A 25397-nucleotide genomic window follows, 5' to 3' on the forward strand; every position below is an offset into this window, starting at 1 on the left:
TACAGAGACAGTGGCTCCCTGCATTTCTCTGGAACAGGAAATGCTTATTCCAGGAAGGAAGAGTGTTCATGGAACATTTAAGGGTCAGCAAGTCTGCTGATGTGGGTGGAGTTTAGTGAGGTGGGGAGACAGGAGCTAAAGGCAAATCAGAGAGCTGGTGGGGCAGGGGGTCCTTTTCACATAGGCTTTTAAAGGACTTTACTGTGAGGGAAATGGAGAAGGATATTTCCAGAACATTGCTCCTCAGGCCCCTCTCTGATGGCCACCCTGCTCCATCCAGACATCCTGCTGGTCTGAGCCAGATCTTTACCCACCACTGCCCACTCTGCCCAGCATGGGCGGCCCTTGCGCCATGGAGAGTGAACTAGATCCAGTGGTGCTGAGGGGTCATTTGTGTGCCGGGGGGCACATGGGCTGCCCAGTAAAACCCGCCAAGTCCTGGGCAGCGTCTGGTCACCCCCTCAGCCTGTTCCAGGAGCAGGAGCAGGAGCAGGTATGTGTCTCAGGAGAGGAGTCAAGTTTCCAGGCCTCCTGCGAGTCCCCCTAGGTTCACAGCAGCAGTGGGGCCGAGACCACTTAGGTTCGTGCCAGGGCTGCTGTGCCCAGTGCATGGTGTGCACGGGTCTCTCCAGGGAGGACCTCTGAGCCCCTGTCCTCCCCTCCTCGTCTGGGGCCCTCCCAGGGGCTCAATCCCGATCTGCCAGCTTCTCTTCCCTTCCCACCCAGCTCCGTGGGGATGGTTCTTTACAGTCTTGGTGTGGAGGGGGCTTCCTGCTGGTGTCGTGTGTTATTAGGAGATGGGACCCTGATGTGCTCCTAGGGGAGCTGAGCTCAGTGTCCTCTTGCCCACCTAGAGCTCCTCCCAGGACAGTTGAGACACTCACTGTTCACTAAGTGTGGCTCCTGTGATTGTTCAGGAAGAGTCAGTGCTGATTTCTTTTCTTCCTTTCGTGGATCAAGCTTCCCAGGTAGAGCAGTGGTAAAGAATTTGCCTACCAATGCAGTAGATGCGGGTTGGATCTCAGGTCCAGGAAGATCCACTGGAAAAGGAAATGGCAGCCCACTCCAGTATTCTTGTCTGCAGAATCCCATGGACAGAAAAACCTGTGGGGCTATCGTCCATTGGGTTGCAATAGAGGGGTCTGACATAGCAACTAAATAGTAATAAAAACTGTTTTATGGCTCATGTTTTTCTCTTTTTTCCTCTCTGTCTTTTTTTGTTTTTTTTTAGCTTTCTTGTTTCACCTTTCTTTATTCTACGCATTCTCTATCTCTCCTTCTGTGTGTTCATGACAGGGTACTTGGAAAAGCACAGCACACCCACTGTTTGCAGATTTGTACCACATCCTGATTGTCCTTCACTAGCTGACATGCCATGTGCCTGGTCCTGGGTTCAGCTCAACAGGAAACTAAGGGAAACTCAGGTCATTTCTAAGTCAACAACATACCTGGAGCATGAGTGGCTTTCTGATTCTGGGAAATTTATGATTGTTTTTGAATGCCTTACTATTCCCCAAGTCCCCACCCCAGTTATATCAGGGTTTTACATGGCCTTGTGTGTGTCTCCACCCTTAGTCCCTGGCACTGGTCCCATATATATCTAGTCTCCCTGCAGCTGTAACGAGCCACTCCAGCTGCTCTTCAGTTCAAGCTCAGAGTTAAGCGAAATGGATACCAGTTTCTAGGCAAGCCCCAGATAGGGGAGAATATTGCACTCAAGGATTTCTGCAATGAGTCTGCTTTGAGGGAGACAACAGGGTGTTGAGCTGCTGCCCTTTATAGAACAAGATGGCTCTGTTCAAGTCAGGGGAGAGGTGAGTGTGAATAAAAACACACAGAAATGTCCTTCCACAGTTCTGGATCTTTCCTAGTCGTGAGTTCACTTTGTTGCTGTAGATGTTTCTTTGACTGTTTCCCAGAACTCCTATGACATTTTTCAGCTGCTTTCTCTTTCCATACTTCCCTTTTGAAGGGAGACTTCACTTCCAGCTCACGATTTTGCTGACATCACTCTATGTATTAAAATGAATTTTCCTTCACAACATCCCCTTTTACCAGTACATCATGATTTCCCTTACTCTTCCCAAATTTGTTGCAATTTCAGTTGTTTATAGGTTTTTATTTTATGAATAGTATTTAGCACTATAACAAACTGTGTAAAATATGTATTAGTTACATTATAAGAGTACTTTAAAAAGTTATGTAACTTAGTACAAGATATAAACACCAAAGCGTCTGTTTGAACCTGCACATGGTATCCACAAATTGCTAATGATTAACGCCAATAAACACTTTGCCAACATGTATGGTTTTGGTATCCTTTTCAGAATTTCACCCTGGTCAGGTCTGTAAGGGCTTCTCAGGTGGACCAGTGGTAAGAATTTGCCTGCCAATGTAAGTGACACAAGAGACTTGGGTTTGATCCCTGGATCAGGAATATACTGTGATATAGGAAATGGCAACTGACTCAAGTATTCTAGCCAGGAAATTCCATGAACTGTGGAGCCTGGTGGGATATAGTCCACGGGATTGTAAGAGAGTCGGACATGACTTACTGACTATACCTCTACCACCATAGGCGTGTAAAGCAAAATAATTTTGCTGCTGGAAAATTTAAAAGGCAAATATGGTTTGTTTCACATTTTGATTCTCTATTAAGAGGTTGCATTTTGGAAAATGCTTAATAATCAACACTTTTAAATTGTGTGACTAATGTGTCTTTCTGTACTATGAAGTAGTTGATTCAATTGATGTTTGATCAAAAGTGGGCTTCATAATTAGAAAAGTGAAATGACTGGTGTGTGGAGGTTTCTGTGTAACATTTGGTCAATAACTGTTTGGCACATTTCATCTTTATATAACTTAAGTTTTTCTGATAAAAAAAATGTAACTGGCTTCAATTCTCTTCTTACTCTATGGGTACTGGTTTAATCCTTCTCCTCCTCCAATGTATCTGCTAACATTGGGCAGTCAGCTGGGGTGTTAACTTCCTGTTATTTATAACCTGTGAAGGCAGAAGGAAACATCAGTCTGCTTATTCAGATTAGAAAAAAGCAATGGATCCTAGAGGCCAGAGAGTGAGGCTAAACGACAGCCACTCATTCATATCATGGGATTTGGCACCGCTGTACCTAAAGAGGTAACAGAGGTGGTTTGCGGTTGAAGTATAAATAGTAGTGGTTGTAACATGAGCAGAAGGGACTTGGGTTGTCAAGCATTGAGTTCCTGGGTGACTCTGGGAGGGTCATGTGGTTCCACTAACCAGGCTAGAACCATGCCCTGTGAAAGGGGAGAGAGTACCCAGTCTTCACTCTGCATCAGGGTCTGAGGCTGTGCTCACCTGCAGATTACTCTGGGTTCCCCTCCAGCTTCTGTATCTTTCCCAGCTTGGCAGAAGAGGTGAGACTCGACTGTCAAGATCAGTGACTGTCAATTGCTTTGCTTTGAGGGTGATTGCAATGGCCGGGTTTCTCTGTATGTTTTATTCCAGAACTCCTCCTCCTTCCAAAAAGACATGATCCAGAGAAGTATTTGAGGGGGAAGGTCCTAAGGATGAGGTGAATAGGAACTAATTGAAGAAAATTGCTTCTCTACCATGGGGTAACTGGTAGGTGCCAGGCAAGACACTGCAGCTGTGTTTTGCCTTGTACTTTGGTTGCTGCTTGGAAACTTCTTCTAATGCAAAATATAGTGTCATTTGAGGGGATAAGCTACCATCTTACAGGCCATGTTTTGCAATGTATCCTTGGGTGTTGTAATGTCTTTTTATTAAAGTGTAGTTTTCAGTTCTTGGACAAAAATGGGTCTAGTGGACAAGTCTCTAGACCTGAAGCAAGAAAGTTTGCTGTCCATCTTGTCTTTAGAGAATGTAGTAGTGACAAGGTCTGATCCTGAAACTTTACATCTCACTTTTTTCATTTGGAAAACAGAAGGAAATATTTAGAGGCATTTTGGAAAGAGAAGACAGGACTTTTTAGTGCAAAGTAGGGTGTGGGGAGTAAAGTGTCCAGGCTAGTACTGAAGCTCACTGGTCCATTCCTCAGTACATTCCCCAAATGCCAGAGTGTTAAAGAAAGACCAGGACTGAACCCAACAGAGGGTGGTTACACCAATTATCTAACTTCTTGTAATAGAAAAGATTCTGACACAAGAAATGGAATATCACTCAGCATTTAAAACGTTAGTCCTGCCATTTGAAACCACACAGGTGAACCGAGAGAACTTTAGCTAAGTGAAGTAAGCCAGAAATAAAAAGACAAATACTACATGATGTCTTTGTGAAAAGTGAAAGTGAAGTCGCTCAGTCGTGTCTGTCTCATTGGGACCCCATGCACTGTAGCTTACCAGGCTCCTCTGTCCATGGAATTTTCCAGGCAAGAAACTTGAGTGGTTTGCCATTTCCTTCTCCAGGAGACCTTCTCAACCCAGGGATCTAACCTGGGTCTCCCATATTGTAGGTAGACACTTTACCATCTGAAACACCAGAGGAGTCTCTTTGTAGGTGGAATCTAAAATGGTGGAACTTATAGAAACAGAGAGTAGAGAAATGAAGACCAGAAGCTGGAGATAAATCTGTGAAAAATGGAAAAATATTGGTCAGCAGTCTAGAACTTCAGTGATAAGATGAATAAGTTGGTGACCTGATGGACAGCACCATGACAATAGTTAAAAATAATGGGTGATACCCTGAGATTTTTAAGAGAGTAGATATGACATCTTCTTACAAACCCCTTAGGTAAGGTAAGTGAGATGAAGGATCTGCTAACTAGCTTGATTTTGGTGATCATCAACAATGGATCCTTGTATGAGAACATCACTTTGTACACCTCGAATTGATACAGTTTATATTTGGTGTATTCCACGTAGCTTCACTGGTAGACAGTGGTCTTAGAAGTTTTCACCTTGCTTCTTGATGCTTTTTGTCATTGTTTCTTATTCAGTCACTAAGTCATGTCCGACTCTTTGTGATGCTATGGATTGCAACAGGTCCAACTCCCTGTCTCTCACTATCTCCTGTAATTTAATGTCTTTACCTTGTACCTTATACCTTTGTTGATTTTGCTTCAACTATCTTATAGTATAAATCATATTCATGACCACAACTTTATGCTGAGTTCTTTGGGTCTACTGAACCTGGAGGTGGACTTGGGGTCCTCTGATGCCAGTGATCAACCATGGATCATTAGGGATGTAAGGGTTACTGGATGTGCATTTAAAATCTGACCAGGAACATTCAGGTAAACTGTCCAGGGTTCAGCACCTCACATACAGATCTAATCAATTACATGGAGAAAAGTTGATTCTTTGGGAGATCAAAGCTTGTGCTAGCAATCTCTTAATCATGTGGATATTCAACTTCTACCTTATTTGCTTATGTAGGTTCCTAAGAGTGAAGCTTTGGAAGTCACCAAATTTGCTATACTGACTGTGCTCGTGTGTATGAAAATGAAGAGCACATTGGCCAGGCCATTTGAAGCAAGATTATGGCACTGTGAAGAGAGAAGATATATTCTACACTTCAAAGGTGTTGTGTGCTGTGTGTGTGTGAACATGTGTGCTGGTGAATGTGCCAAGGGAATTATTATACGTAGAATCATTTGTTTGGTGAACAGTTGATCGGTGAACTGTGCTTCTTGTTAAGTTCTTAAGGTATTAGAAATCCTTGGTGTTCAGTGTTTAAGAATTGACACATTACCATCATTGGTCAAGGAAGTAATATCACATGCCACATGGTAAGATCAAATGAAAATTTACTAAGAATTATTAATAAACTTTCCATTCTTTACTATTTCCTTCGACCAGAGTTGGTCAGACCAGCCTTGAAAAAATCACTGAAAACTCCTCAACTGGACTATGTTGATCTCTATGTTATTCATTATCCACTGGCTGTGAAGTTTGGAAATTCGTGTGATCACATCAATGTTATATCTTGTGTTAGAATGTGCATCATGAGAGGGCGGTCCTAAGATGGCAGAGAAATAGGATGGGGAGACCACTTTCTCCCCCACAAATTCATTGAAAGAATATTTGAATGCTGAGCAAACTCCACAAAACAACTTATGAACGCTGGCAGAGGACATCAGGCACCCATAAAAGCAGCTCATTGTCTTTGCAAGGAGGCAGGACAAAATATAAAAGATAAAAAGAGAGACAAAAGAGTTAGGGACAGAGATCCATTCCAGGAAGGGAGTCTTAATAGAGGAGAAGTTTCCAAATACCAGGAAACCTTCTCACCGGTGGGTCTGGGGGAAGTTTTCAAATCTCGGAGGGCAACATAACCGGGAGGAAAAATAAGTAAAACCCACAGATTACATGCCTAAAGGCAACTCCCAGCAGAGAAGTACCCCATACGCTCGCATCTGCCACCAGCAAGCGGGCGGGGGAGGGGGAGTGAACAGAGAGGAGCAGGCGGCATTGCTTATGGTAAGGACTGGGCCTGAATTCCCTGAGGGCAATCTGAGGGAGCTAATGTAAGATAGCAACCTGAACTGTGGGATAGCCAGAGAGAAAGAGAGAAAAAGAGAGAGAACTATTCTGCAAAAAGCCCTAACCTAAGGCATTGCTGGGACGCTCACAGAACAAAGGACTGAGCCAACACCAGAGAAGAGCTAGCCGGCTGTGGACCTGCTCATCCCCCACTGGAGGCAGGGGCCAGGCAGGCACCAGTCAGAGCCAGAAAGGGGCAAACTCAGCCCCAGAGAGGACATCCCCTACCAAACTGCAAACAGGCTTCCAGTTTCTAACCAAAGACTTACTGAGATTCTGGATGGTTGACATCCGCTAGGAGGGTTGCAGTCAGAGATCAGCTCCCCAGAAGAGACACACGGCACACTGGACACAGGTGCACCCGGAAACTGGAGCGGCTACAACCAGGGAGGTGATAAGACGCACCGCACCTGAGCAGAGTGTGCTCGCCATGCACCTGGTCGCCTGAGCTACTCAGACTGGGGAACGGTACAAAACGCAGGCCCAACCGAGTCTGCGCCTTTGTGGAGTACCCGAGAACCTGAACCTGAGCAGCTTAGACCTGGGAAGTGCACGCAACCCAGGGCCCACTCCCTACAGAGCAACCTGAAGCCTGAACAGTGTGGTCTGGGAAAACACACACGCCATGAGGGGGGGCAAACCCAGTGTGACCGAGACACTGCGAGCACTCCCCACACACGCCAGTGATATTTGTTTGCAGTGTTCCCCTCTCCCTACAGCACGACTGAACAAGAGAGCCTAATCAAGAAACCACCTTTGTCCCCTTGTGTCAGGGCAGAAATTAGACACTGAAGACACCTGCAAACAGAAGAAGTCAAATAAACAGAGGGAACCCCTTTGGAAGTGACAGGTGCAATAGATTAAAATCCCTGTGGTTAATACTGACTACACTGGAAGGGGCCTATAGATCTTGAGGAGTATAAGCTGGAAGAAGGAACTATCTGAAACTGAACTGACCCCACACTGCCCACTACAGCACCAGAGAAATTCCTAGATATATTTTTACTATTATTTTTTTAATTAAAAAAATTTTTTTTCTTTTTTTAGACAACCTCTTTAACAAGTGGTGCTGGGAAAACTGGTCAACCACTTGTAAAAGAATGAAACTAGAACACTTTCTAAAACCATACACAAAAATAAACTCAAAATGGGTTAAAGATCTAAATGTAAGACCAGAAACTATAAAACTCCTAGAGGAGAACATAGGCAAAACACTCTCCGACATAAATCACAGCAAGATCCTCTATGACCCACCTCCTAGAATATTGGAAATAAAAGCAAAACTAAACAAATGGGACCTAATGAAACTTAAAAGCTTTTCCACTACAAAGGAAACTATAAGTAAGGTGAAAAGACAGCCCTCAGATTGGGAGAAAATAATAGCAAATGAAGAAACAGACAAAGGATTAATCTCAAAAATATACAAGCAACTCCTGCAGCTCAATTCCAGAAAAATAAATGACCCAATTCAAAAATGGGCCAAAGAACTAAATAGACATTTCTCCAAAGAAGACATACAGATGGCTAACAAACACATGAAAAGATGCTCAACATCACTCATTATTAGAGAAATGCAAATCAAAACCACAATGAGGTACCATTACACACCAGTCAGGATGGCTGCTATCCAAAAGTCTACAAGCAATAAATGCTGGAGAGGGTGTGGAGGAAAGGGAACCCTCTTACACTGTTGGTGGGAATGCAAGCTAGTACAGCCACTATGGAGAACAGTGTGGAGATTTCTTAAAAAACTGGAAATAGAACTGCCATATGACCCAGCAATCCCACTTCTGGGCATACACACTGAGGAAACCAGATCTGAAAGAGACACATGCACCCCAATGTTCATTGCAGCACTGTTTATAATAGCCAGGACATGGAAGCAACCTAGATGCCCATCAGCAGATGAATGGATAAGGAAGCTGTGGTACATATACACCATGGAATATTACTCAGCCGTTAAAAAGAATTCATTTGAACCAGTCCTAATGAGATGGATGAAACTGGAGCCCCTTATACAGAGTGAAGTAAGCCAGAAAGATAAAGAACATTACAGCATACTAACACATATATATGGAATTTAGAAAGATGGTAACAATAACCCTATATGCAAAACAGAAAAAGAGACACAGAAATACAGAACAGACTATTGAACTATGTGGGAGAAGGTGAGGGTGGGATATTTCAAAAGAACAGCATGTATACTATCTATGGTGAAACAGATCCCCAGCCCAGGTGGGACACATGAGACAAGCGCTCGGGCCTGGTGCACTGGGAAGACCCAGAGGAATCGGGTGGAGAGGGAGGTGGGAGGGGGGATCGGGAAGGGGAATACGTGTAAATCTATGGCTGATTCATATCAATGTACGACAAAACCCACTGAAATATTGTGAAGTAATTAGCCTCCAACTAATAAAAAATTAAAAAAAAATTTTTTTTCTTTTTTTAAGTCCTCTATTACTCCTTTAATTTTCATTTTTATAACATACTATTACCTTGCAACAGAGAAGGCAATGGCACCCCACTCCAGTACTCTTGCCTGGAGAATCCCAGGGATGGGGTTGCACAAAATCAGACACGACTGAAGTGACTCAGCAGTAGCATTACCTTGAAAAAAAAAAAAAAAAGACCCTATTTTTAATGCAAACTTCATATATATTTCCTATACTTTTTGTGATTTTTTTTAACATTGCATTTTTGAGAGTCTTACATCTACTCTAGATTTTTAATCTTTGCTTTATAGTATTTGTTATCAATTTTGTACATTTAAGAATCCAATCTTCAGTATCCATTTTTACTTAGGAGAGTGATTACTGGCGTGATTACTCTCTCCCCCTTTGACTCTCCCTTTTCTCCCCCAGGTCACCTCTATCTCCTCCCTCCCTGTTCTCTTCTCAGTCCAACTTTGTGAATCTCTGTGGGTGTTCTGGGCTGTGGAGAACACTTAGGGAAGAGAGCACTGCCTAGATTTTTCTCTCTCCTTTTGATTCCCCCTTTTCTCCTCCTGCTCACCTCTATCTCCTTCCTCCCTCTTCTCTTCTCTATGTAACTCCATGAATCTCTCTGAGGGTTCCAGACTATGGAGAGCACATAGGTAATTGTTTACTGGCTAGATTACTCTCTCCCCTTTTGATTCCCCCTCTTCTCCTCCTGGTCACCTCTATCTCCCTCCTCCCTTTTCTCTTCTCCATGTAACTCTGTGTACCTCTCTGGGTGTCCCTCACTGTAGAGAATTTTTTCACCATTAACCTAGAAGCTTCATTATCAGTGCTGTATGGATGGAGAAGTCTTGAGGCTTCTTGAGAAGAATAAGACTGAAAACCAGAGGCAGGAGGCTTAAGCCCAGATTTTGAGAACATCAGAGAACTCCTGACTTCAGGGAACATTAACTGGTAAGAGCTCATCCAAAAGCCTCCATTTACACTGAAACCAAGCACCACCCAAGAGCCAATAAGTTCCAGAGCATACCACGCAAATAAGACATACCACAAAAATTCTCCAGCTATGCAGGAATATAGCCCTGATATTCAATATACAGGCTGCCCAAAGTCACACCAAACCCACGGACACCTCAAAACTCACTACTTGATGCTTCATTGCACTCCAGGGAGAAGTAATCCAGATCCACCCACCAGAACACCGATGCAAGCTTCCCTAACCAGAAACCATGACAAGCCACTCGTCAAACCCTACCCACAGGGAGGAACCGCCACAATAAAGAGGAACCACAAACTGCCAAAACACAGAAAAGCCACCCGAAACACAGCAATCTAAACTAGATGAAAAGGCAGAGAAATACTCAGTAGGTAAAGGAACATGATAAATGCCCACCAAGTCAAACAAAAGAGGAGGAGATAGGGAGTCTACTTGAAAAAGACTTTAGAATTATGATAATAAAAATGATCCAAAATCTTGAAAGTAAAATGGAGTTACAGATAAATAGCCTGGAGACAAGGATTGAGGAGATGCAAGAAATGTTTAAGAAGGACCTAGAAGAAATTAAAAAAAAGAGTAAACTAATAATGAATAATGCAATAAGTGATATCAAAACACTCTTGAGGGAACCAGCAGTAGAATAATGGAGGCAGAAGATAGGATAAGTGAGGTAGAAGACAGAATGGTAGAAATAAATGAAGCAAAGAGGAAAAAAGAAAAAAAAGATTAAAGGAAATGAGGACAACCTCAGGGACCTCTGGGACAATGTGAAATGCCCCAACATTCCAATCATAGGAGTCCCAGAAGAAGAAGACAAAAACAAAGGCCAAGAGAAAATACTAAAGGAGATAATAGATGAAAACTTCCCTAAAATGGGGAAGGAAATAGTTATACAAGTCCAAGAAACCCAGAGAGTCCCAAATAGGATAAACCCAAGGCAAAACACCCCAAGTCACATATTAATCAAATTAACAAAGATCAAACACAAAGAACAAATATTAAAAGCAGCAAGGGAAAAACAACAAATAACACACAAGGCGATTCCCATAAGGATAACAGCTGCTTTTTCAATAGAACCTCTTCAGGCCAGAAAGGAATGGCAGGACATACTTAAACCAAAGAGAGAGAAAAACCTACAACCTAGATTACTGTACCCAGCAAGGATCTCATTCAGATATGAGGGAGAATTCAAAAGCTTTACAGACAAGCAAAGGCTGAGAAAATTCAGCACCACCAAACCAGTTCTTCAACAAATGCTAAAGTATCTTCTCCAGACAGGAAACACAGAAAGTGTGTATAAACGTGAACCCGAAACAACAAAGTAAATGGCAACAGGACCATACTTATCAATATTTACCTTAAATGTAAATGGGTTGAATGCCCCAGCCAAAAGACAAAGACTGGCTGAATGGATACAAAAACAAGACCCCTATATATGTTGTCTACAAGAGACCAACCTCAAAACATGAGACACATACAGAGTGGAAGTGAAGGGCTGGAAAACAATATGTCATGCAAATTGAGACCAAAAAAAAAAAAAAAAAAAAGGAGGAGTAGCAATACTCATATCAGATGAAATAAACTTTAAAATAAAGGCCGTGAAAAGAGACAAAGAAGGACACTACATAATGATCAAAGGATCAATCCAAGAAGAAGATATAGCAATTATAAATATATATGCACCCAACATAGGAGCACCACAATATGTAAGATAAATGATAACAAGTATGAAAGGGGAAATTAACAATAACACAATAATAGTGGGGAACTTTAATACCCCACTCACAGCTATGGATAGATCAACTAAACAGAAAATTAACAAGGAAACACAAACTTTAAATGACACAATGGACTAACCAGACCTAATTGATATCTATAAGACATTTCACCCAAAACAATGAATTTCACATTTTTCTCACGTGCACACAGAAACTTCTCCAGGATAGATCACATCCTGGGTCATAAATCTAGCCATGGTAAATTCAAAAAAATTGAAATTATTCCAATCATCTTTTCTGACCACAATGCAGTAAGATTAGATCTCAATTACAGGAATAAAAAAACTATTAAAAATTCCAACATATGGAGGCTAAAAAACATGCTTCTGAAAAACCAAAGAGTCATAGAAGAAATCAAAAAAGAAATCAAAATATGCATTGAAAAGAATGAAAATGAAAACATAACAACCCAAAACCTATGGGACACTGTAAAAGCAGTGCTAAGGGGAGGATTCATAGTAATACAGTCTTACCTCAAGAAACAAGAAAAAAATCAAATAAATAACTTAACTGTACACCTAAAGCAATGAGAAAAGGAAGAAATGAAGAACCCCAGAGTTAGTAGAAGGAAAGAAATCTTAAAAATTAGGGCAGAAATAAATGCAAAAGAAACAAAACAGACCATAGCAAACGTCTACAAAGCTAAAAGCAGGTTCTTTGAGAAAATAAATAAAATAGACCATCCATTAGCCAGACTCATCAAGAAACAAAGGGAGAAGAATCAAATCATCAAAATTAGAAATGAAAATGAAGAAATCAAAACAGATAACACAGAAATACAAAGGATCATAAGAAACTACTATCAGCAACTATACGCCAATAAAATGGACAATTTGGAAGAAATGGACAAATTCTTAGAAAAGTACAACTTTCCAAAACTGAACCAGAAAGAAATAGAAAATCTTAATAGACCCATCACAAGCACAGAAATTGAAACTGTAATAAAAAATATTCCAGCAAACAAAAGTCCAGGACCAGACGGCTTCACAGCTGGATTCTACCAAAAATTTAGAGAAGAGCTAACACCTATCCTACTCAAACTTTTCCAGAAAATTGAAGAGGAAGGTAAACTTCCAAACACATTCTATGAGGCCACCATCACCCTGATACCAAAGCCAGAAAAAGATGCCACAATAAAAGAAAACTCAGGCCAATATCACTAATGAGCAAAGATGCAAATATCCTTAACAAAATTCTAGCAAACAGAATCCAACAACATATCAAAAAGATGATACATCATGACCAAGTGGGTTTTATTCCAGGGATGCAAGGATTCTTCAATATCAGCAAATCAATCAATGTAATATACCACTTTAACAAGTTGAAAGATAAAAACCATATTATTATTTCAATAGATGCAGATAAGGCCTTTGACAAAACTTAACATGCATTTATGATAAAAACAAAACAAAACAAAAACCTCCAGAAAGCAGGAATAGAAGGAACATACCTCAACATAATAAAAGCTATATATGACATACCCACAGCAAACATTATCCTCAATGGTGAAAAATTGAAAGCATTTCCCCTAAAGTCAGGAACAAGACAAGGATGCCCACTCTCACCACTACATTCAACATAGCTTTGGAAGTTTTGGCCACAGCAATCAGAGAAGAAAAGGAAATAAAAGGAATCCAGATTGGAAAAGAAGTAAAACTCTCACTTTATGCAGATGATATGATCCTCTACATAGGAAACCTAAAGGCTCCACCAGAAAATTACTAGAGCTAACAATGGATATAGTATAGTTGCAGGATATAAAATTAATACACAGAAATCCCTTGCATTCCTATACACTAACAATGAGAAAACAGAAAGAGAAAGTAAGGAAACAATTTCATTCACCATTGCAACGAAAAGAATAAAATACTTAGGAGTATATCTACCTAAAGAAACAAAAGACCTATACATAGAAAACTATAGAATACTGATGAAAGAAATCAAAGATGACACAAATAGATGGAGAAATATACCATGTTCATGTATCAGAAGAATCAATGTAGTGAAAATAAGTATACTACCCAAAGCAATCTATAGATTCAATGCAATCCTTATCAAGCTACCAACGGTATTCTTCACAGAACTAGAACAAATAATTTCACAATTTGTATGGAAATACAAAAAACATCAAACAGCCAAAACAATTTTGAGAAAGAAGAATGGAACTGGAGGAATCAATCTGCCTGACTTCAGGCTCTACTACAAAGCTACAGTCATCAAGACAGTATGGTACTGGCACAAAGACAGAAACATAGATCAGTGGAACAGAATAGAAAGCCCAGAGATAAATCCACATGCCTATGGACACCTTATCTTTGACAAAGGAGGCAAGGATATACAATGGAAAAAAGACAATCTCTTTAACAAGTTGTGCTGCGAAAACTGGTCAACCACTTGTAAAAGAATGAAACTAGAACACTTTCTAACACCATACACAAAAATAAACTCAAAATGGATTAAAGATCCAAACGTAAGATCAGAAACTATAAAACTCCTAGAGGAAAATATAGGCAAAACATTCTCTGATGTAAATTACAGCAGGATCCTCTATGACCCACCTCCCAGTGTATTGGAAATAAAAGCAAAAATAAACAAATGGGACCTAATTAAACTTTAAAAGCTTCTGAACAACAAAGGAAACCATAAGCAAGGTGAAAAGACAGCCTTCAGAATGGGAGAAAATAATAGCAAATGAAACAACTGACAAAGAATTAATCTCAAAAATATACAAGCAACACCTGAAGTTCAATTCCAGAAAAAAAAAAAAAAAAAAAAACACCCAATCAAAAAATGGGCTAAAAAACTAAACAGGCATTTCTCCAAAGAAGATATACAGATGCTAACAAACACATGAAAAGATGCTCAACATCACTCATTATCAGAGAGATGAAAATCAAAACCACATGAGGTACCATCTCACTCCAGTCAGAATGGCTGCTATCCAAAAATCTATAAACAATAGATGCTGGAGAAGGTGTGGAGAAAAGGGAACCCTCTTACACTGTTGGTGGGAATGCAAACTAGTACAGCCACTATGGAGAACAGTGTGGAGATTCCTTAAAAAAACTGGAAATAGAACAGCCATATGACCCAGCAATCCCACTGCTGGGCATACACAGTGAGGAAACCAGAAGTGAAAGAGACACGTGTACCCCAGTGTTCATCACAGCACTGTTTATAATAGCCAGGACATGGAAGCAACTTAGGTGTCCATCAGCAGATGAATGGATAAGAAAGCTGTGGTACATATACACAATGGAATATTCAGTTCAGTCGCTCAGTCATGTCCGACTCTGCGACCCCATGAATCGCAGCACGCCAGGCCTCCCTGTCAATCACCAACTCCCAGAGTTTACTCAAACTCATGTCCATCGAGTCAGTGATGCCATTCAGCCATCTCATTCTCTGTCTTCCCCTTCTCCTCCTGCCCCCAATCCCTCCCAGCATCAGGGTCTTTCCCAGTGAGTCAACTCTTCGCATGAGGTGGCCAAAGTATTGGAGTTTTAGCTTCAGCATCAGTCCTTCCAATGATCACCCAGGACTGATCTCCTTTAGGATGGACTGGTTGGATCTCATTGCAGTCCAAGGGACTCTCAAGAGTCTGATGCAATACCACAGTTCAAAAGCATCAATTTTTCGGTGCTCAGCTTTCCTCACAGTCCAACTCTCACATCCATACATGACCACTGGAAAAACTATAGCCTTGACCAGACAGACCTTTGTTGGCAAAATAATGTCTCTGCTTTTTTAATATGCTGTCTAGGTTGGTCATAAATTTCCTTCCAAGGAGTAAGCGCCTTTTAATTTCATGGCTGCAATCACCATCTGCAGTGATTTTTGAGCCCAAAAAGTAAAGCCTGCCACTGTTTCCACTGTTTCCCCATCTATTTCCCATGAAGTGATGGGACAAGATGCCATGATAGTTTTCTGAGTGTTGAGCTTTAAGTCAACTTTTTCACTCTGCTCTTTCACTTTCATCAAGAGGCTTTTTAGTTCATCTTCACTTTCTGCCATAAGGGTGGCGTCATCTGCAATCTGAGGTTATTGATATTTCTCCTGGCAATCTTGATTCCAGCTTGTGCTTCTTCCAGCCCAGCGTTTCTCATGATGTACTCTGCATATAAGTTAAATAAGCAGGGTGACAATATACAGTCTTGACATTCTCCTTTTCCTATTTGGAACCAGTCTGCTGTTCCATGTCCAGTTCTAACTGTTACTTCCTGACCTGCATACAGGTTTCTCAAGAGCCAGGTCAGGTGGTCTGGTATTCTCGTCTCTTTCAGAATTTCCCACAGTTTATTGTGATCCACACAGTCTAAGGCTTTGGCGTAGTCAATAAAGCAGAAATAGATGTTTTCCTGGAACTCTCTTGCTTTTTCGATGATCCAGCGGATGTTGGCAATTTGATCTCTGGTTCCTCTGCCTTTTCTAAAACCAGCTTGAACATCTGGAAGTTCACAGTTCACATATTTCTGAATCCTGGCTTGGAAAAGAATCCCCCAAATAATCATTTGTGGTCATCTATTTACCGAGTATCTTTGAATCCGTTACATGCCTCCCAGACAAAGGAGTTAATAATCTGAGAGTCTCTGCCTGAAAAACTTAAGGAAGTAGAAATAGGTGAGTTCTGCACATAGTCCTGGTTATGACTCCTGAGTGTGTGGGGATTTCATGAATTAAGAGTTTGATGCAGCCGTGGTGAGCATGCCACTGCCTTACATTGAACATGATGAGTTTATCTTGTCTTTCATCCTTTTAACTTGAGCAGATTTGTTGGTGCTCCCTCTGGGTGAGTCTAAACCTTGTACCTTTATAAAGAATTGGGAGACATTTTCTACGGTCCTGCCCGACTTTACAATGAGATTTGTAGACTGCACTTAGACATTAAGAATGTTTTACTTAAAACTCAAATGGGGCACTGTATCAACCTAGAGGGGTAGGATTTGGAGGGAGATGGGAAGGAGGTTGAAGATGGAGGAGATATATGTTTACCTATTGCTGATTCATGTTAAGGTATGACAGAAAAGAACAAAATTCTGTAAAGCATTGATCCTTCAATTTAAAAAAAAGGAATTAAAAAAAAGGAAAGGTTTAGTTTGAACTGTTGATTTCAAGTTACAGAAATCAACTCAAGACATTTGATGCAAAATAGCTTAGTGGACTATGTAGTTGCAAGTCTCAGACACAGAGAGATTTGAGTATTTTCAGGACTCTTCAGAAATGTCTCCTTTTTCTACCCCTTATCATGAAATTACTATGTTTTTACTGAATGTTTTCCATTGGTGGCAAATATGGTTTTGGAGCCATTTCAAGGCTCATGATCATGAATATTTGAGAGCATGTCTGGATCTTCCACATTCCACATCAGCCTAACGAGAGCCTTGCTGATTCACATGCCTGCTCTAGGGCATCTGATGCTTGAAGAGAAAAGGAAATCTGATTATCTAGCCCAGGTGTCATTTGCAATTTTTATTCTGGAAATTATGGCATGGAACTTGCTGCCATTATCAGACCAGAGACATTTCAAGAGAGGTAAGTACAGGAAACAGACAAAATCCACAGAAGTCACTGGAAGTCCCTTTTAGAGCATAGAAAAATTGTATTTTTTGTAACATATAATAAGTGTAAGAGAATAGAATAAGCCTCCTTCCTACAGACACTGCTTACAACTCCATATACAAATCACATTGCAAATATTAGTACATAGAAAGTTGTAAACCGGCCTCATAGAGATTTAATTCCTGGTGCCTTGCAGCCTCGCTAATTGGGGAGAAATTATTTTGTCACATCTCTAATATGCCTGCTCTGTTACAACCAGGGGAGGAATTATTTCCAAAAGATGAAAATCGAAAATTGATATTTGATTCATTGGATCTCTGTCACAAATGGGAGGTGAGTCCAGGGAGGAGAGAATCAGTGGAGGAGCCAGGATAGGGGGAACCTCCTTAATTTCTTCCACCTGTGAGAATGGGCTGTAGACCATCAGACTCAGCAGTTCATGAACCTAAGGGCTAGGATGCTGGGGTTGTGGGGAGGAAACCATTGTTGAAATGTCCACATAGAGGAATGAAATGGAGAATTTTGGACAATAAAGACAAGGCTTTTCTTTCATTCCATGTGATATGTCTTCTTCGGGTTTCTTTTAAGGTGGAAATAGTAATTGTTCAACTGATGTGATGACTTTCTCCCCTTTTTCCTCTTGATACTCAATGCTAATTCTTGATGGTGATCGTGTTTATTGATTTTTTTCAACATTTATTCTTGTTCTTGCCCATTCCAAGTGACTGCTCACCATACCTCCCTCCCAAGCCCTGGAGAACTGTAAGGATGCAGGGCTGACCAAGTCCATCAGGGTGTCCAACTTCAACCACAAGCAGCTGGAGAAAATCCTGAACAAGCTGAGGCTCGAGTACAAGCCCGTCTGCAACCAGGTGAGCAGCCTGGCTCCTCTCCCTCCTGCTCTTTAGAACCTCCTTCTTACACTGGAGCCAGATGTCTGTCTGTCCTCCCTTCCTGTTCATCCAACCTTTGTGGGACAGAGGACTCTAGAGAGCAGAGTCTCTGTCTGGGTGGTGTGAATAGAGCCCAAAATAGTATCTCTATGTAATCTGGATGGAAAAGTTGGGGAGGGCATCCTTCTGAATTTTGGGTAGAATCTATAACTAGAGGTAGGAGGTGTTTCCCTGAGATTAAAGGATGACAAGATTGGATTGGAGAGTTCCCTGGAACGAACTGTGTATAGGAAGGAAGCTCTGAAAACATTGAATGGGAAGTAAATTAATAAAGTAACCAGTCACCTGAGATGGGTGGTAAGTGTTTGTGTGGGGTTCTGTTGGCTGAATCCTTAGTCTTGGTGTCTTAGACTTTATGAGTCTCAACAGAGAGCACAGAACAGAAAATGTGCTGGAGATGATGAAAGTCATCCAGGTTAGAGGGTGAAGTTAAAGGCCCGAAGTGATGATAACAGAAGATAAACCATGTACCCAGGAATATCTACTCAAATATAGAGTATACCTTTTTATTACTCAACTTCGACTGGTTCTCCCATTCACGGCCTGTCATAAAATTAACTGTATAAACACGCTTTTCTCTACTTCTCTTTCAGTTCAGTTCAGTTCAGTTTAGTTCAGTTCAGTTCAGTCGCTCAGTCGTGTCCGACTCTGCGACCCCATGAATCGCAGCATGCCAGGCCTCCCTGTCCATCACCAACTCCCGGAGTTTACTCAAACTCATGCCCATCGAGTCAGTGATACCATCCAGCCATCTCATCCTCTGTCATCCCCTTCTCATCCTGTCCCCAATCCCTCACAGCATCAGGGTCTTTCCCAGTGAGTCAACTCTTCGCATGAGGTGGCCAAATTATTGGAGTTTCAGCTTCAGCATCAGTCCTTCCAATGAACACCCAGGACTGATCTCCTTTAGAATGGACTGGTTGGATCTCCTTGCAGTCCAAGGGACTCTCAAGAGTCTGATGCAACACCACAATTCAAAAGCATCAATTTTTTGGTGCTCAGCTTTCTTCACAGTCCAACTCTCACATCCATACAGGACCACTGGAGAAACCATAGCCTTGACCAGACGGACCTTTGTTGGCAAAGTAATGTCTCTGCTTTTTAATATGCTATCTTTGTTGGTCATAACTTTCTTTCCAAAGAGTAAGTGTCTCTTTAGATGTTGATGTTTCCATTTTACATTTAATGTTGCAATCTTTCCTTTAGGCAATTAAAGCTTCTAATCTGCCTCTCTCATACTAATATTACCTTTTCAAATAATCTTACACTCTTCTCTTTTGACATTCTACAGGTGGAATGTCACCCTCATCTCAATCAGAGCAAATTGTTGGATTCCTGAAAGTCACATGATATTGTTCTTGTAGCCTATGGTGTGCTGGGATCACAAGGAGTAAAAGAATGGTATTGAATCCTATTGAAGACAAGTGGGAGTTTCCCTAACATTCAATTTTTGATGAGATATTTTAAAATACAGTACTCAGATAACTCTTATAAGCAAAGGGGAGAGAGGGGACAGATGGAATATTTTCTTTTAACTTCCCATCACCGAGCCATTTTTTAACATTGTGTTAGCTTGTAAACTCATCATTAACAAATGCCTGAATTAAAATCTATTTATAATCCCCTAGTTGGAACCAGAGACACAAGCTTATGTCATGACTTGTGTAGTTATTAACTAATAAAATGTTTCTAAAAATAGAAATTCCAAGCATCATTTACCTTATGTGTAAAATTGGGATAATAATATGCAATTGTGAGGTTTATTATGATAGAAAAAAACAAACTTAAACCACTTCTGTAAATAACTAAGAAAAATAATGAGGGCATAAATGTCTCTGATTTGAGACTACTTACTTTTTATTGATACCTTAGGAAAGTGAACAGAGAAATAATGGCACCACACTCCAGGGCTCTTGCCTGGAAAATCCCATGGATGGAGGAGCCTGGTAGGCTTCAGTCCATGGGGTCGGTAAGAGTCGAACATGACTGAGCGACTTCACTTTCACTTTTCACTTTCATGCATTGGAGAAGGAAATGGCAACTTACTCCAGTGTTCTTGCCTAGAGAATCCCAGGGATGGGGGAACCTGGTGGGCTGCCGTCTATGGGGTCGCATGGAGTTGGACACAACTGAAGCGACTTACCAGCAGCAGCAGCAGTAGCAGGAAAGTGAAATTTTAAAAAATCCCTGGTCTTTCACTTCTGTTTCTCTGTTCATGCCCTTGATTACAGAAGAAAAACAACCTTTGGGAATTAAAGAAAAAACCCACAACTTTAGCAATCCTGGTCTCAGGTCAATACTGCATCCAAATACCAGCAGAGCTTTGTAAACACAGAATGGGAGGTGACACAGTTGAGATGCTAATTCAGCTAAGCCATGAAATTTGTATTTCTAACAAAATCCCAGGTGATACTGATGATGCTGGTCCATGGACCACACTTTGAGAGGCACTGGTGTAGAGTGTACCTACTTGATCTGTCTGGGAAAACTACTCACAAACTGAGTACTTAGTCTTAGCTCCTCAGGATTTCTGAATTTCCTTCCAGGGTGAATGTGAACCACCCCATTCTCTTGGAGGACCCAGTTCTTTGTGCCATTGCCAAAAAGCACAAGCAAACTTCAGCTTTGGTTGTCCTTCACTACCAGATACAATGTGGGGTTGTGGTTCTGGCCAAGAGTTACAACAAGAAATGGATCAAAGAGAACATACATGTGTTGAGTGGGGCTATGGGTAGAGGGCTCCTAAGGAATATCCTTCACGAGGGTCATTCTTTGTCTCTCAAGACTTTCCTTGAGTCAAGATGATTTACCTGTTCTTCCCTGTGCATGAATGCCTTGTGTGTATTCCTGATGGTTTTCTCCTCCTGCTGTGGCAACAGGAGAGGTGGCCTTCCTGGAAAGGGTTCAGTTCAGTTCAGTTCAGTCACTCAGTCATGTCTGACTCTTCATGGACTGCAGCACGCCAGGCTTCCCTGTCTATCACCAACTCCTGGAGCTTGCTCAAACTCATTCAATCAAGTCGGTGATGCCATCCAACTATCTCATCCTCTGTCTTCCCCTTTTCCTCCCACCTTCAATCTTTCCCAGCATCAGGGTCTTTTCCAATGAGTCAGTTCTTTGCATCAGGTGGCCAAAGTATTGCAGCTTCACCTTTAGCATCAGTCCTTTCAATGAATATTCAGGACTGATTTCCTTTACAATTGACTGGTTTAATCTCCTTGCAGTCCAAGGGACTTTCAAGAGTCTTCTCTAACACCACAGTTCAAAAGCATTAGTTCTTTGGCACTCACCTTTCTTTATGGTCCACCTCTCACATCCATACATGGTTGCTGGAAAAACCACAAGTTTGACTATTATGGACCTTTGTCGGTAAAGTAATGTCTCTGCTTTTTAATATGCTGTCTAGGTTTGTCATAGCTTTTCTTAGAAGGAGTGGCTGAGGTCACTGTCTTCAGTGATTTTGGAGTCCAAGAAAATAAATTTGGACAGAAAATGGAGATTTTAGTTCCAGTTCTAGATCTGCAATTTATCCTGTCACCTTGTACAAATGATGTCTTCTTACCTTCATACTCAATGGATGAAATTGCATTATGTAATTATTTTCACTGTTTGAACTGTTTTAACAAAATGCCACAGATTTGGTGTCTTAGAAACAATGAAAATTTGTTTCTCACATTTCTGAAGCTGGAGATCTGAGGTCAGGGTGCACTCTTGGTCAGGTGAGGGCCCTCCTCCAGGTCACAGGCTTCTCTGTGTATCTTTACATGGTGGAGGGGCCAACAGAGTTCTCCCAAGTTTCTTATATGACTATGATGTTGTTGAAATCGCATTTACAAAGGCTCCACCATCATGACCTAATCACCCCTCAAAGGCTCCATTTCTAATACCATCCACATATGAATTTGGGGGCATGAAAACTATGGCAGCAATCTTTCATCTCCAAACCACAGTGGTTTTATTTTGCATTTTCCTGAATACTGATAAGGTTTCATCTTCATATATTTAAACTTCTTGAGTTTCTGTCTTTGTGAAGTTCCTCTTCAAGACTGTCCACTTTTGCATGGCGTCTCTCATTTGTTTTCTGTGTAACAGAGCATTACTGTACCTTTAAGCATAGGTGTACATAAAACTTTCTCCAGTTCTAAGATTTAATGCAGAGATCAGTTATGTGTCTCTTGATTCTATGGTTTGAGATTCCGCCTGCACTCAGCCCAACTGTTGTCCTCTTGGCTAGGCTCTTGTGCATTTGCTGCTCAGTGCAGTACAGCTCGGCCGTTCTGCTTTAGCAGGTGGATATGACTCTTGTCAGAGGAGCCTGCATGCTTCTCCATGTAATTTTTCATATATATTTGGCTAGAATCTGGTCACCTAACTTGGTTTTCATCTCAGGACAGCGTTGTGATTTCAAGCCAGGGAGTGGGAAAAAATCCACCTCATTGTCTCAGCTCATAACTAACTCACCACTTCTCCTGGCAAACTTCAGTCTCCATTGCAAGTTTCAGGTCAGGCCATGTCAAGGGTCAGGTGCACGGTCCCCTGCAAAATTGTTTTTCTGTTTCCATTGAAATTTGATTTGAAAATACACCTGAAACTGATTTTCTAATATGATATAAAAAAGATTGCCTATATGTTTATTTATTTAAATGGAAATCTAAGTGTCTATGTATTTCATCGATTTCCATTATCAACTCTGTCATATAACTAGTGTCCATAAGTACATTTGTGGCCCTTCTCTTCTATTTAACTATTCAGTTTTCTGTTCCGTGTTTTTAAAATGGAAAATAAGTGTTCTTTCTTAGAATGGTACATTTGTCTTTAAGGAGGTCTTGACTGCTCTTGACTAGCTGTTCTTTTATTTAAAATTTAGTATTACTTTACTGATTTCCACTAAAGATTATGTGTTTAAGACTTTGGTTCATGTTGCACTGAATCACTAGATCACACTGGAAAATGTATTTCTTTAGAAAGTTAAGCTTTTCTTTTCATGACTGTGATGTGAACTTTTAATAATTTGTTGTTCTTTAATATTTTAAACACTTTTCATTCATAGCTGTTTACATTAAAGCATTAGTTGCTTTAGTTGTGTCTGACTCATTGTAACTCCATGGACTGTAGCCAACCTGGCTCCTCTGTCCATGTGATTCTCCAGGCAAGAATGCTGGAGTGGGTTGCCATTTTCTTCTCCAAGACATTTTCCCAACACAGGGGTCTTCTTCACTAAAGCATTGACATATAGGTTTTGTTAGATTTATTGTATTAGATAATGAGCAAGTTTCATATCAAATTTCTGAACAGGCTTTCATGGGGAGCCTCCTTCCCACATTGCTTCAGCTAAATGCTGTCATCCTTAGGGTGTGTTGGGGAGAGGCAATCAGTCTAATGTCAGCTCAGGTTCAGTATCAAGTCAGGAGTGTCTAATGCAGTGTGTTTGGAAAAAGCAGATTTTAGTTTGTTTTCTGTCACAAGTGATTCACTCAGAAAGATAAGGGACTGATGCCTTGTAATGTTTGTGAGGTGAACAGAGAAGGAGAAGGTGTGGGAAGGAGAGATGAGAACCCAGCAGAGGATCCCAGGTTGTTCTCCTGGAAGCTGAGGACAGACACAACTTCCCTGTCCCTTCCTCATGTCTCCATCCAGCTGGAAAGTCCTCCAGTGCTCAGAAGGAGGCCGGCTCCTTCCAGGAGACATTAATGTGACTGTTCCTTCCTTCCAGGTGTTTGACTTTGAACTGAATCCAGACAACATGAAAGCAATCAGTGGCCTCAACAGAAATATAAGATATTATTAATTTCTAATGTAAATGTTTCACACACACAGTTTTTTGTTTGTTTGTTTTCGTAGCAGACAGGTGAGTAGGGGAACTACACTTTTTAAAAGCTTAAGTCAGTCCTTAAGTCAGTTCTCTTTTCAGGACTGAAAAGAAAGACAGTCCAGCATAGGAGTCTTCCAGCACAGGAGTCAGTCAGGTACTTCCTGCAGACCTCAAACCAGAAGTTTCCTCCAGGGCTCCATCCTTGATCAACAGAAATGAGATTGGGGCCCAGAACAGCCCAGCAGTAAAATTCCCACAGTTGACATTGAGGTGAATGAATTCACTACTTTGTGCCCCTAATCCCTGTGCCTGGTGTACCTCCTCTCAGAGCCCAGGGAGCCAGGAAACACAAAGGGCACAGTGCCTGCAGTCCACTATTCTTTCAGGGACCAGTGAACATGTTTAATGTTTAATTTTTTTCACATCAGGGGAAAATGATTATATTAATTATAAAACTCTGTTATAATGAAGCCAGATTTCATAAATGAATCCATCTCTTTGTCTTCCAGTGGTGTTGGTCACCCTGAATATCCATTCTCTGAAGAATATTGACTGTTAGCTCTCACTGTGATTCTTTGATAACTTCTTACTTCTGGGGTAGTTAAGAAAATTTTTGTGCCTGAAGGAGAAGTTTAAATAAAGTGCCTGAACTTTCTGAAACCATGCCTTTCCTTTTAAAAATAAACTGTTTATGAAACAGCATAGACTTCAAAGTAAGAATACTCTTTTTCCTGATGATTGAAATAATGCAGATAGATGGCAGAATATTTAGATAGAAAACGGACAGGATAGGGAATGATGATCAGCTGTGTTTACCCACTTGAAAACACTTCCTTTGGTGCATTTACCTTATGATTTTATTTGACAAATGTGTGTGTTTGTTTACTTACAAAGACAAACAAATTTCAATGTACAGGTTGTATACTTCTTTTGAAACATAGCCTAAGTATCTTGGTAAGCTAAAAATATGATTTTAAAAATCCAGTATTATATTTTGCTTCCTGTATAGCAAGCAGCACATCTTAGTTATTTATGTAATTTCTTATTTGTCTGCCCGTCCTCAGCATTTTGATGAATCCTTACATATTTTGAGTTTATTCAGTGGTCATTCAGCAAAACTTTATTGACATTCTTTAGAAAGACATTGTCATATCAACAAAGGTCAATAAATGAAATGAGAAATGTCTTGAGTCATTAGTCTCGTGGAGTATGAGACCATGAATGATATCAGGAGAATTTAACTGTTAGAAATGGGTAGTGTCTGTTGAGATAATTCTGCACAATCTCTCCCATTTCTGTACTTCTGTTAGACAGAGGCATCAGCTACACTTCATTCCACACAGCTTTTCCTTTGTACAAAACAGCCTTGAAATA

At 40.9% G+C, this 25397-nt stretch overlaps 1 pseudogene; it reads left to right on the top strand.

Annotated features, from left to right (window-relative positions):
• The first annotated feature begins 2743 nt into the window (after nt 1–2743).
• On the top strand, nt 2744–24575 carry LOC122681818 (annotated as a pseudogene).
• Nucleotides 24576–25397: the final 822 nt, after the last annotated feature.

Source organism: Cervus elaphus, chromosome 23 (assembly GCF_910594005.1).
Source record: "Cervus elaphus chromosome 23, mCerEla1.1, whole genome shotgun sequence".
NCBI lineage: Eukaryota > Metazoa > Chordata > Mammalia > Artiodactyla > Cervidae > Cervus > Cervus elaphus.